General features: G+C 38.3%; 1 protein-coding gene across 2 annotated transcripts in view; it reads right to left on the bottom strand.

Moving 5' to 3' along the window:
* LOC121410794 (chromobox protein homolog 1-like) overlaps positions 1–11477 on the bottom strand; it is a 28905-nt gene extending 17428 nt beyond the window's left edge. The window contains exons 1-2 of one of the 2 annotated variants that reach the window (XM_041603107.1): positions 11245–11477; positions 2089–2093 (exon numbers count right to left, since the gene is read on the bottom strand). The gene's annotated coding sequence lies outside the window, so the exon portion shown is untranslated. The remainder of the gene's footprint in view (positions 1–2088; positions 2094–11244) is intronic. The other variant, XM_041603106.1, reaches the window with a different exon arrangement.
* Positions 11478–13005: the final 1528 nt, after the last annotated feature.

Below are 13005 nucleotides of genomic sequence, written 5' to 3'. Positions count from 1 at the left end.
TGTAAGAAAAATGAAGACAAAATTATCAAAAAATGGGGAAAATTATTATTATTCAGTAGAAACATGTTCTTTAATCAGGCATATTCAATGGGAAGGGGTATAAATGGTTTAATCACTGTAAAAAAAAATGAAAGAAAAAATAAGAAAACGGCAAAAGTTATCTGGAAAAAAACAGTGAGAAAATTCTTTCCCTACATTTGACAAAATGATGGAAAAAAATTCACATTTCATATCAATGAAATGCCTTCCCAAAGTATTTACTTCCTTAAGAGTTGTTTAAGAAGTCATTTATAAACAAGAAAGAAAGAAGCTGTCTATTCATTTTTGGCTAGAAGAGACTCAGCGTCGAAATAAACCAAATATCAACATACATACAAATGCACATGTGGGACTGTGATGTACTCACCTATGTGTATTAATGCATTTGGAAATCGGTCTTTTTGAGTCAAAAGAGAGGTCATAATTCCTCCTTTTAATGCTTGCAAATAATCAGGTTTCAGTAATATGGACTGTAGAAGGGCATTTCATGTGACTTTGACGTAGATTTTCAAAGTTCTGGGGAAGATTTCTTAGCAGTAACATTTAGTATCGCAGCTCCCTGAGTCTGAATAGTCTGCAAGCGCACGGCTAGCTGCAGTGGTTTCATGCATTGCGCATGCAAAGCTCATGACTATGCAATCTTTGTGTGTGTGTATTTGTGTGTAGATTAACAAAAAAGGCGCATGACGAATTTTCTTGCAATTTGATCTGTAGAAAGTTGATAAATGCATGCAAAATCGGGAGAAAAATTGCGCTACTTTGAAAATTATTGGTTGCCCGATTCGGGCCACCAAAACTTAACATTTTTTCAATAATGGTTGCCCGAGATGATTTTTTGGTGGCCCCGGGCCACCGCTAATGTCGAGCCTTGCTATACATACAAAAATTAAAATGAATATACTGAATTAATTTCATGTCTAATTATATCAGCTAATTAAGCTTTGTGACATACGGGACAAAAGTGTGACTTACATGACACACCATAGGCAAGCTTTGAAATAAGCAGCTGCAGACCTGGGGCAATTTTTGAAAAAAAAATTGCCCCCGGCTCACGGGCTTTTTACAGGAACCGGGGGCAATTTTCTGGAGCCAGGGGCAATTAAAAAAAAGAATATAACGGTGAACCACACTCCAAATTTGTTTATAGTAAGCGCAGCTCCTGCAATTTGTCAATTAGTACATGAATAGCATGCTAAGTAATAGGCTTATTCAAACATCTAAGAAATCAGATTTAAATATTTAAGTGTGTTTTGACACCCTCACACCACATCCCCTTTACAACCACACACACATGGGCTTATTTTTTTTTCATCTTTAATGAACCACAAAAAATGACCCCCCCAAAAAAAAATATATTTATAATATAAATAAATGAATAAAATAAACAAATAAAAAAAGAGAGATAAAGAGAAAATTCAGATCAAATAACACTAAATTTAGAATTTTTTTAAAAGGTTTTTTCATGGTTAGAATCATGGGTGTGGGTGTTTGTGTGTGACTGTGAGGTGCACTTGGATAGCATATAAATTATGTTGAAGAAATGAAGAAATAAAATCAATATCTAACTCAGTCTATTCAAATTCCAGTACATAGCCACAGGCTACATGTATGTACATGTATTGTAGGTTTTAAGTTTTTCATAAGTTATTTAAAAACACAGATCTCCACAGAAAATGCCTTTCATTCGGGGAGAGTCTAAATTCTGTGAAAATGTATTCATTAATAACTTAAATATTCATCACAATGAAAAAATCAAGAAGTTTTTTGACAGTTTTCAAAAATTAACATGAAATCTAAACTATCTGAAACAGAAAATATCCAGCACTTAGGCCATTACTGATAGAATTCTCACCAAGAGCTCTGGCAGAGAAAAAGAGCTCAAACTGGCTAGCTAACAGCATACAAGTACCACACTCAAGTGCACGGCGTCCTATTTTTTTTTTTAGATGGAGCCTTGTTAGGTGATTTATTGTCTGATATTTACCCCTCACCAAGAAAGAAATTAAGAAGCTATAATTCACAACTATAAGTTAAGTGATTTTGGATTATTAAGGCTCCGTTTTGACAAGCGAAATCGGCGACTGTGAGGATAAAAGACTTGCACATCGTATGTGCTGTGAACAGGGATTTATCTCCTGTGCAATTCGAATTACTATATCACATAATTGTGATATCCCAACTGGAAATGTGTGCATTAGAAATTGCACATGGTGAAGTAGGGAAAAACAGTTACCGCTACTGGAAGCACGCGCGTACATGTATTACAGGGAAAAAAAGACGGGACGTAGCTCACTTTTTATGGTACTGAAAAAAAGACGCACTTGGCAATTTGAAACTGTGCTTATCGTAAATTGAACTTTACTTGATTTTGGAGCTATTCAAATTACATGTATGATATGGCTTCACTGCTCACTCACGGCGGGCGCAATTACCTGGAAAATATTTGTGCCCGGTCGTCAAAATTTCGATGATTTTGGGGCTTTATGGGCGCAATTGCATGGCTTTATGAGCGCGAATTTGCACTCAGCGCCCGCTTATTTCAAGGCTTGACCATAGGATTTCTATGTAATTCTATTTGGGGTTATTTTTTCAATTAGGAGCAAAGATAAAGTAAATTGAGATAAATAATATTATGAGTGGTTGAATATTGGTAAAAGGCTGATAATAAAGTTATGATTTGTAATAAATAACAAGGGTGCATATATTAGCATACTTGTTAACATATATGCAGGGCTCGACACTAGCGGCGGTCCAACGGTCCCAGACCGGTAAAAATCGCTGTCGGGCCAGTAGATTTCAAGAAATAGGAAGATTTACTGGTCCGACATGACCAGTAAAAAATATCACTGTCGGGCCAGTAATTTTTCCAAAAATAGCAAGATTTAAGGGTCCGAAATGACCAGTAACAAGTGGAATGCCTCTGGCCGTCTCACCTGCATCACGCGGTTCAATATAGCAGCAGTGCTGACTTTGAATACTACTCTAACTCCCACAAGATGTTCAGTGATACATGGTTACTCTTATGTCCACTTTTTATGAACTAGACCAATAAACTTACAGAGATATGATGGTTATTCAACAAAAAACCTAACATGGCCAAAGTTCATTGACCTTACATGACCTTTGACCTTGATCATGTGACCTGAAGCTCGAACAGGATGTTCAGTGATACTTGATTACTCTTATGTACAAGTTTCATGAATCAGATCCATAAACTTTCAAAGTTATGATGGTAATTCAACAGATACACCCAATTCGGCCAAAGTTCATTGACCTTTGACCTTGGTCATGTGACCTGAAACGCGCACAGGATGCTCAGTGATACTTGATTACTCTAATGTCCAAGTTTAATGAACTAGACCAATAAACTTTCAAAGTTATGATGGTAATTCAACAGATACCCCCGATTCGGCCAAAGTTCATTGACCCTAAATGATCTTTGACCTTAATCATGAGACCTGAAACTTGCACAAAATTTTCAGTGATGCTTGATTACTATTATGTCCAAGTTTCATGAATCAGATCCATAAACTTTCAAAGTTATGATGGGAATTCAACAGATATCCCCAATTCGGCCAAAGTTCATTGACCCTAAATGACCTTTGACCTTGGTCATGTGACGTGAAACTCATGCAGGATGTTCAGTGATACTTGATTAACCTTATGTCCAAGTTTCATGAACTAGGTCCATATATTTTCTAAGTTATGATGACATTTCAAAAACTTAACCTCAGGTTAAGATTTCGATGCTGATTCCTCCAACATGGTCTAAGTTCATTGACCCTAAATGACCTTTGACCTTGGTCATGTGACATGAAACTCTAATAGGATGTTCAGTAATACCTGATTAACCTTATGGCCAAGTTTTATTAACTAGGTCCATATACTTTCTAAGTTATGACATCATTTCAAAAACTTAACCTCAGGTTAAGATTTGATGTTGACGCCGCCGCCGCCGCCGTCGGAAAAGCGGCACCTATAGTCTCACTCTGCTTCGCAGGTGAGACAATAAAAACCATTATAGGGCCAATAACTTTTCCAGAAATGGTCAAATTCACAGCAAACCATTTCCCCCCGTTAGATTTTGCCATTCACACACAGAATAAACACAGAATGAATCGCACGTGTTACTAGAGTACCATACAGCATGCTTACAGTGTACATGTAGTCAGCCATACAACCAACATGGTAAATTCTCTACTGGCCGCACAAATGAAGCCTGGCTAAACTCTGGTAGAAATCTCTCACAGAACTGTCAAAATTCACAGGTCATACTCATGAAAGGCTCTTATAATGTCCATATTTCCTAAAAATTGGAGTAACTCTGTCATTTGTAAGCAGTAAAAGGAGAAATTTTCACTTCTGTTTTGGTTCAAACAGATCGGGTTACGGGTGACATCGTCTGAATACATAATAGCCCCACACATGCATTTATGTGTGTGTTGATACACCTGGTATCTGACTTTCTTTCGTAGTTATTTTAATTGAGCCAAAAAGAAACTGATAAATTATTTATGATGATAGTTTTAGCTTTCTTCCTATCTTTCTTTCCTTCTTAATCTTTCTTTGTTTCTTCCCTCGATTTTTTTGTTACTGTCTTTCTTTTTTAATTTCCTTTTTTTTCTTTAATTCGTTCTTTCTTCCTATCCTTTTATAAAATATTTTCTCTATTTCTTTTTTCTCTTTCTTTCTTTCTTTAGTTCTTGAGTCCATCCATCCAACATTCATCTCTTCTCTTCTTCCTTTCTTTCCTTCTTTTTACCCCTTTCTTCCCTTCATTCTTTGTTACTTTCTTTGTTTCTTTCTTCCATCCATTTTTTTTATCTACCCTTTCTTGTTTTTTTTCTCAGCCCTTTCTCTCTTTCTTTCATTCATTCCTTCCTTTCTTCTGTCTTTTTTTCTTCCTTTCAACTATTCTTTTACCTTTTCTTTATTTCTTCCTTAATTCTTTCTTCCTTTTTTCAATCCTTCCTTCCTCTCTTTCTTTCTTTTGTCTGTCTTTCCATCTCCTTTTACCCTTTCTTTCTATTGCTTCTTCTTTCTTTCCTTTACTACTTTCTGGATTTGTTCTTTCTTTCTGTATTGCTTGCTTCATTTTTTCCTTCATTTCTTTTTTTCTTTTCTTTCTTTCTTATATTTGTTCCTTCTTTATTCCTTCCTTTCCTTCTTTAGTTCTTTTTTTTTCCTTCACATCTATCCTTTCTTTACCTTTTTTCTTCCTTCCTTTCTTTTATTCTTTCTTTCTTTCTTCCTTCCTTCCTTTCTTTCTTTGTTTCTGTCTTGCTTTTTTTGGCCTTCATTTCCTTCATTTTTTTTTTTTTGGGGGGGTAACGAAAGGCTAGAAAAATAAACTTGCGCCTTTTTTTAATGTTTTCTTTATTTTTGGGACCAGTAGATTTTAGGTTCGGACCATTAAAAATTTGAACAAGTGGAATGCCTCTGGCCGTCTCACCTGCATCACGCGGTTCAATATAGCAGCAGTGCTGACATTGAAAACTACTCTAACTCGCACAAGATGTTCAGTGATACATGGTTACTCTTATGTCCACTTTTTATGAACTAGACCAATAAACTTACAGAGATATGATGGTTATTCAACAAAAAAACCCAACATGGCCAAAGTTCACTGACCTTACATGACCTTTGACCTTGATCATGTGACCTGAAACTCGCAAAGGATGTTCAGTGATACTTGATTACTCTTATGTACAAGTTTCATGAATCAGATCCATAAACTTTCAAAGTTATGATGGTAATTCAACAGCAGACCTGCCAACATTTGAAAATGGAAAAAAGGAGTCCACGAATCACGCGGAAAGCGGAACTCCCAACGGCGGGGGTCAAGGGGCCCGCCTTAGGGCCCCTTGTTGGGTCCAGGGGCAAGGCCCCAGCGGGGGTGCAAGGGGGCGGAGCCCCCATGAAGCTGGAAGACATTTAGGAAATTTCACCTTAAAAACAAGCCTTCTGGAGCCCTTCTTGAGCTTTTTATGCCTTGTCCTTTCTCTGGAGCCTTTCATAAGTGGCTTTTTTGGCACCATGTATTACCTCTCTTGAGTAAGTACAAGTATGGCATAGTTTCTTTCTACTCTCCATAGCCAATTCATGTACCATCAGAGAACTTAATGTTCTTGTGCTCAGGCTTGCTCTCTGCTTAGTTTTGTTCTTTACCACGATGGAAAATACTCTTTCACAGTCACTGTTGCTATGAAAAATTAGCAGAACTGCTTTCATTGTTTTGCATAGGAGGGAGTACTTCTCTGTGTGCCTTGTGAATTTGTGATATCCTTAATAGCTCCTATCTTGTGCCATTTCTCATCGATTCTGTCTGTATTATTTGAACTTGCAACAATTTCATCAATATCTTGATCTATTTGATAAAGATTAAATTCTTGTTCAAGTTTGTCCATATCTTTGTAAACGTCGCGAAACTTTTGAGTGTGCCCTTTTGCTTTTGGCATCATGGATCATTCACACAGTCATGACAGTTCACAGACTAAAAAAAAATACAGCAGGGGTCTAAAAGTTTGCAAGAATCGGCACTGAAACGGCAGACTTGTAAAATCCAAAGCATTTAGCTCACTAAGCACAAAGCACATATAAAAATATCATGAGAAGATATTAGTTTAAAATGTTACCGTTTCTAAACCCTCAGCTGGCGAAACAATCCATTTCCCACACGGTATTCCAGAACGGTAGTAGTATAGTAGCGGAGGCACGCAAGCGCTGCGCTGCATCGTACCGTATGCATAGAGTTACATTCGCACTACACGCGCTATGAATCCTCGCGATCGCGGGCGAACTGTCCAATGTCAATACACACGATCGCTGTCGGATAAATAGCGCGCTGGCCGTGGCTTGTTGCGCTTCGTATATGCACACACGGAGCACAGGCCCATCACGCGTTCTTATCCATTGAACTCTGAACTCCACGTACGCGCGCGTAGTGCATGCGTTTAATTAACGTTACGCACGGTATATACTACCGTGCGTACGTACATGTAACATTGAGAGGACTCAGAGAGAGAGAAAGAGAGCCGTAGGCAGATGCAGACGGAAAGTGCGTCATTTCCCAAAGAAAAAAGAAAATCATCTGAAATACAAAGAAAACGGAGTTCTCCGCTTTTGGGCCGCTATAAATTCTGAAAAACGGAGAAACTCCGGAAAACCCGGAGAAGTTGGCAGGCCTGCAACAGATACATCCAATTCGGAGAAAGTTCATAGACCTTTGACCTTGGTCATGTGACCTGATACGCGCACAGGATGTTCAGTGATACTTGATTACTCTTATGTCCAAGTTTAATGAACTAGACCAATAAACTTTCAAAGTTATGATGGTAATTCAACAGACACCCCCGATTCGGCCAAAGTTCATTGACCCTAAATGACCTTTGACCTTAATCATTAGACCTGAAACTTGCACAAAATGTTCAGTGATGCTTGATTACTATTATGTCCAAGTTTCATGAATCAGATCCATAAACTTTCAAAGTTATGATGGGAATTCAACAGATATCCCCAATTCGGCCAAAGTTCATTGACCCTAAATGACCTTTGACCTTGGTCATGTGACGTGAAACTCATGCAGGATGTTCAGTGATACTTGATTAACCTTATGTCCAAGTTTCATGAACTAGGTCCATATATTTTCTAAGTTATGATGACATTTCAAAAACTTAACCTCAGGTTAAGATTTCGATGTTGATTCCTCCAACATGGTCTAAGTTCATTGACCCTAAATGACCTTTGACCTTGGTCATGTGACATGAAACTCTAATAGGATGTTCAGTAATACTTGATTAACCTTATGGCCAAGTTTTATTAACTAGGTCCATATGCTTTCTAAGTTATGACGTCATTTCAAAAACTTAACCTCAGGTTAAGATTTGATGTTGACGCCGCCCCCGCCGTCGGAAAAGCGGCACCTATAGTCTCACTCTGCTTCGCAGGTGAGACAAAAACTGGGTATCTACTGGTCCGACATGAATAGGTTGGACCAGTAGAAAAAATGGGTTAGTGTGGAGCCCTGATATATGTTATTAATTAAATCTTTCATAAAATATAAGGTCATAAATTTTTTTTATGTTTTGTTTGTTCATATACCGGTAGAAATATATATCAATCATAATTATCTATTATCCAGTTAAAGGTCAAGTCCACCTCAGAAAAATGTTGATTTGAATCAATAGAGAAAAATCAGACAAGCACAATGGTGAAAATTTCATCAAAATCGGATGTAAAATAAGAAAGTTATGACATTTCAAAGTTTTGCTTATTTTCAACAAAATAATTATATGAACGAGCCAGTTACATCCAAAGGAGAGAGTCGATGATGTCACTCACTCACTATTTCTTTTTTTTTATCGTTTGAATTACAATATTTCAATTTTTACGAATTTGAGGATTAGGACCTCCTTGCCTGAAGCACAAAATGTTAAAATAATGGAATTCCACGTGTTCAGGAAGGAATGAATCTTAATTTCACATGACAATGACGAGAAAATCAAAATATTTCATTTTTCAAACAATAAAAAACAAAAAAAATAGTGAGTGAATGACATCATCGAATCTCTCATTTGGATGTAGCTGGCTTGTTCATATAACTGTTTTTGTGAAATGAAGCGAAACTTTGAAATGTCATAACTTTCTTATTTTACATCCGATTTTTATGAAATTTTCAGTGTTATGCTTGTCAAATTTTTCTCTTTTTATTCAAATCAAGTTTTTGTTGGGGTGGACTTGTCCTTTGATTATAAATTTTGATGAAATGTCACTTTTCCCATTCACATGGAATTATTTGCAAGACATCTTTCATAATATAAGGTCATAAAGTGTTTGGTATGTTTTGTTTCAGTGTATGCTATTGATGAAATTTCACTTTCTCCATTCGTTTTACCATGGACCTACCATGGTTTTACACATGGACAAATGTCCCGTACGTCACAGCGCGGATGTATATATTTTGAGCTACTACATAATAACAACAATGAGTTCTATCATTTCATTCATGGCTACTGAAACTTGATAAGATACAAGACCAAAACATGATGAGAGATTTCCAGCTCATTCCAATTCACAGAGTTTTAATGAATTTTTTTTTAAATCAGCTTTTGTCTGGTCCCGTACGTCAGTGCATATTAATTAAAATATTACATCGTTAATGGAATTGTAGATCACCAATTTTTTTACTGAATAAAGAGGGCACAACTGGCCTTTCAAAATCCATGAAAGATTCTCTGTTGTGCATTTATTTTTTACGTTACACAACTTTAAAGTCTCTAAATGTCCCGTACGTCACAAGTCAAATAGCTTGGACCTGCCCTCCAATGCATTCGTCTTTGTGACTTTGTCAGGAAGATGCCCGCGACCGCGAATAAAATTATGATGTTTTCCTTTGTTTTTAAACAACGCCGATTTGATTTTAAAAGCTCAACTGCTGATCTGATTTTTTATCCGATTTACAACATTAATATTGGCGGTTCGTGCAGATGTATGGGAAGCAATTCCTGGCTTCGTTGAGAGTAAGCATATGTTAGTAAATGATTTTTACTCTCTAGAGGGCCGTCTGCACCATCCCGAGTTTTCAAATTAGCGCGCTATTTCTGATCCGGCAAATTATCCCGATCTGAAAAATCTCGAGATTGTTTGCAATGGAGACGCAATTATCGTGCTAGTTCGTAGGATTAATCTCGAGATTGCAATCCCAAGTCAACTTGGGTTCATTTGCAAAATAGCGTGCTATTTTACGAATTATCCCACTAATTCGTAGGTGCATTGGACTCAGGGTAATTTATTCATGACGTCAGTCCATAATGCAATTCGCGTTCCATTTCCGCCTTGGTCAAAACATAAACACATCGCGATCGTACCGAACGCATGCGAAAGTCAACTTTATAAACGCGAATAGACATTATCGCGAATAGCGTTCATCGATTCCCCAATCAGCAACGATGGTGTCACACCAGTGAATGGATTTTGGGAGAGACCAGACCGATGGGGGAGGCGCTCATTATCGACGATGGTCAAAGTCAACAACAACACTGTCAGCAGTGTCGTCTTATTCCTTCGCAAAATGTGAGCAAATAGCATTTTTTCCCTCCCTCTCTGTTGTTGCCTCCTTTTCCGCCATCATATTTAACGAAGAATACATCACTTCTTCACTCGCTTAGCGCGGCTGAGCTGAGAGGATTATTGCATAACACCGGTAGAATTCGGCGAAAGTGCTAGTGAAAGGAGTACATGTATTATTTTGATTGCATATCGCGGGAAGTTATTCAAAAGCGCGGGCCGTTGAAACTCCAAGATTGAAAGTGCGCATGCTCAGAATATCGGGCTTGTTGCCTCGCTCGAGCAGGAATCGCTCTTCTTGCGATGGTGGAGACGGGTTTCTAGAATCTCGAGATTAATCGCGAAGAGGGCCGATCGGGCTAAAATCTCGAGATTGAGCAAACTTAATAGGAGCCTCCTGGCTAATCCTGTCTAGATGAAGTCAGGTGTAATAAGCAAAATGTACACGCCCGCCACTCAAGGGTTCATTACATGCATGATGCCTCGCACAGAAAAATCAAGCCATAGAAGTCATGTGTTTTGGACATCAGAAGTGAGATTACAGCAGGTGCGACCCACTGTAGTTAGAAATCCACTGCCAAACGCTGTTCATGGTCATGGTGCCAGGCCATATACTAGAACTAAACCTTGAGCTGGCAATACGTGTGAGTGCACGCCCTCTAGCGTTGAACGCTCCGCTATCCGTTCTACACAATTTGCCACTGTGGTCTGCTGAACGGCCGCACACCAACCCCTGCACAGACACACAGTTACTCTACTTACTGATTCATTTCTTTTTGCTTTTATTTTCAAATTAGTGTCAATTATTTGGGCACTCTTTACTCTCACATTCACACACAAGATTAAAAGAAAACAACCAAAATAATCCTTGTGGCAATAGAATTAACTGGCTGTCAAAGAATCCACACATGCTGACGCTGACATGCTTCTCGAATTTAGTTTGGACATAGGGATTAGGCCTAGACTTACATAAGTCCTATCCTGTGTTGAGGATTGTGATTTAGCTTGTGTAGTAAATGAATGCATATTTCAATAAAACGTGATATCACCCATTCACTTGCATGCATAAGAATTTGAACATGCCGGTAATACAGTTATTGGCCTCCCTAGTTTTTCAACTTCATACCACACTGGGTTTACCTTGGTTTCAGAGCCTACCGTGGTACCACGAGAAAGATAATTGGGCCCGTACTTGTAACCTATAATGCGAATTCACTTGTCTTGTGCTGCTGCTGACTTCGCTGAACTTTGATCTGACAGAACGACTGTAAATTTTCAAAGAAATTCAGTGTTTTTTGTTGAGGTCGTCGTCGATAAATCTAGTTTCGCGGGATGATCACACATGTTAATTGCGCGGCTGCGCTCGCGCGCGGGCCGGGCACGCACGAGCGCGAGCCCAAAAGCATTTGCCAAGGCCCATGGATAATTAGGCGATCCACCTCGCACTCACTGTAATATCCAAAGACGCTGTGGTAGAGATCAACGAACGTAGAGGGCAGCAACACACAAGCGTGTTGCTCTAAGGAAGGTCAACTCACTGATCTCAGTGGGTCAACTCCGCTCGAATTTTGTGACCAGTCTAAAAAATAAGGGGGACTTTTCGGAAATTTGTCGAGTTGATTTTTTTTTATTTCTTAATTTTAAATATTTTTAATGAACAATTATCACGTCGGTTATTCTAGCTAGAAATATTAAAAATATTACTTTTATTTTTAAAGAAATTATTTAGCTTAAATAATCATGATATTGACATTTTTTCTCATTTTGGAATATTAAGTCTATGACGAGGATACCTCTTATCTCTTATTTTCCTCTGCTGAATTTCGCTGCACCACTAATGAATGCATAGACAACCATCGTAATAATCGAGGTCATTTTTCAGGCCTGGGTGCGCCGAGTCTGGGCCGGTCGCGTAGCTACTAGTAACGTTAATGATGCGCTGGGGCTTCAGTCGACTCGTCATAGATCTTCTAGCAACATACACAATGACGTCTAATTTGCCTGGTCTGATTTGAAGTGCAATCGCTTCAGGGCTGAAGTTTATCAACGATGATTGTTCAAGGTCAGATTTCAAATTTTAATTTGCATTTGACTTTTAAGTCTATAAATCTTAATACAAGGCGCCTAAACCCCGAAATCCGGGTATAAATTTCACCTTCGAGTCCGAGACTATGGACGGCGAAAAAACCCCCATGCATCGGATGCATTGCATTGGCTGCGCTGCAGCTGAGCTGCGTCGCGTCGAAGGTCGATAATCATTGAGCAACCAAACTTCCAAAGCCAAATCAAAGCTTGAATAAAATTAAACCTATTCACATTTTCCCTGGTTTTCTTCAATAATTTCTAAGAAAAATCAGCCAATTCTGGGAAATTGATTGCAATGTTACATCGTTTGCAGAGTGCCATCATCGTTTTGCGTTAGACTTAACCTTAGTTATACTTAGATCTAGGCCTAGACTAGAAGAAATGGGAGCTGGATATTATACACCATCTTAATTTATGATTTTGGGCAGAAAGTAGATTTGATAGACAGCATCCATATCTTAATTTGACCATTGATTCTGTGCAATCAAAGACTTTTACATAATTTGTTTGCCATATTGCAAGAATTGGTAAATTTTCCTGGGCCTGCATGGCCTGGGCTTGGCTGGCAGAACGCGTATTTTTTTTGGAGAAATTTCGAAAGTGAAAGAGCAAAGTGACTAAGCCCGTCGTGATTTTATTTTTATGCATTATCTAACTGAATTTTAATTCTCATGCCTAACGGTAAGGCCTAACGGTAACTTGTCAACCATTAAATCTTCTAGTTCTAGATCTAGATTTTACCCTGTAGGCATTTAACGTACGGACTAAAAAAATCATAACCTCCTAGCGGCTAGCCCATGCAGGCTGGCCTTAATT

Source organism: Lytechinus variegatus, chromosome 3 (genome assembly GCF_018143015.1).
Source record: "Lytechinus variegatus isolate NC3 chromosome 3, Lvar_3.0, whole genome shotgun sequence".
Lineage (NCBI taxonomy): Eukaryota > Metazoa > Echinodermata > Echinoidea > Temnopleuroida > Toxopneustidae > Lytechinus > Lytechinus variegatus.
This window is presented reverse-complemented; position numbering and strand designations above follow the sequence as displayed.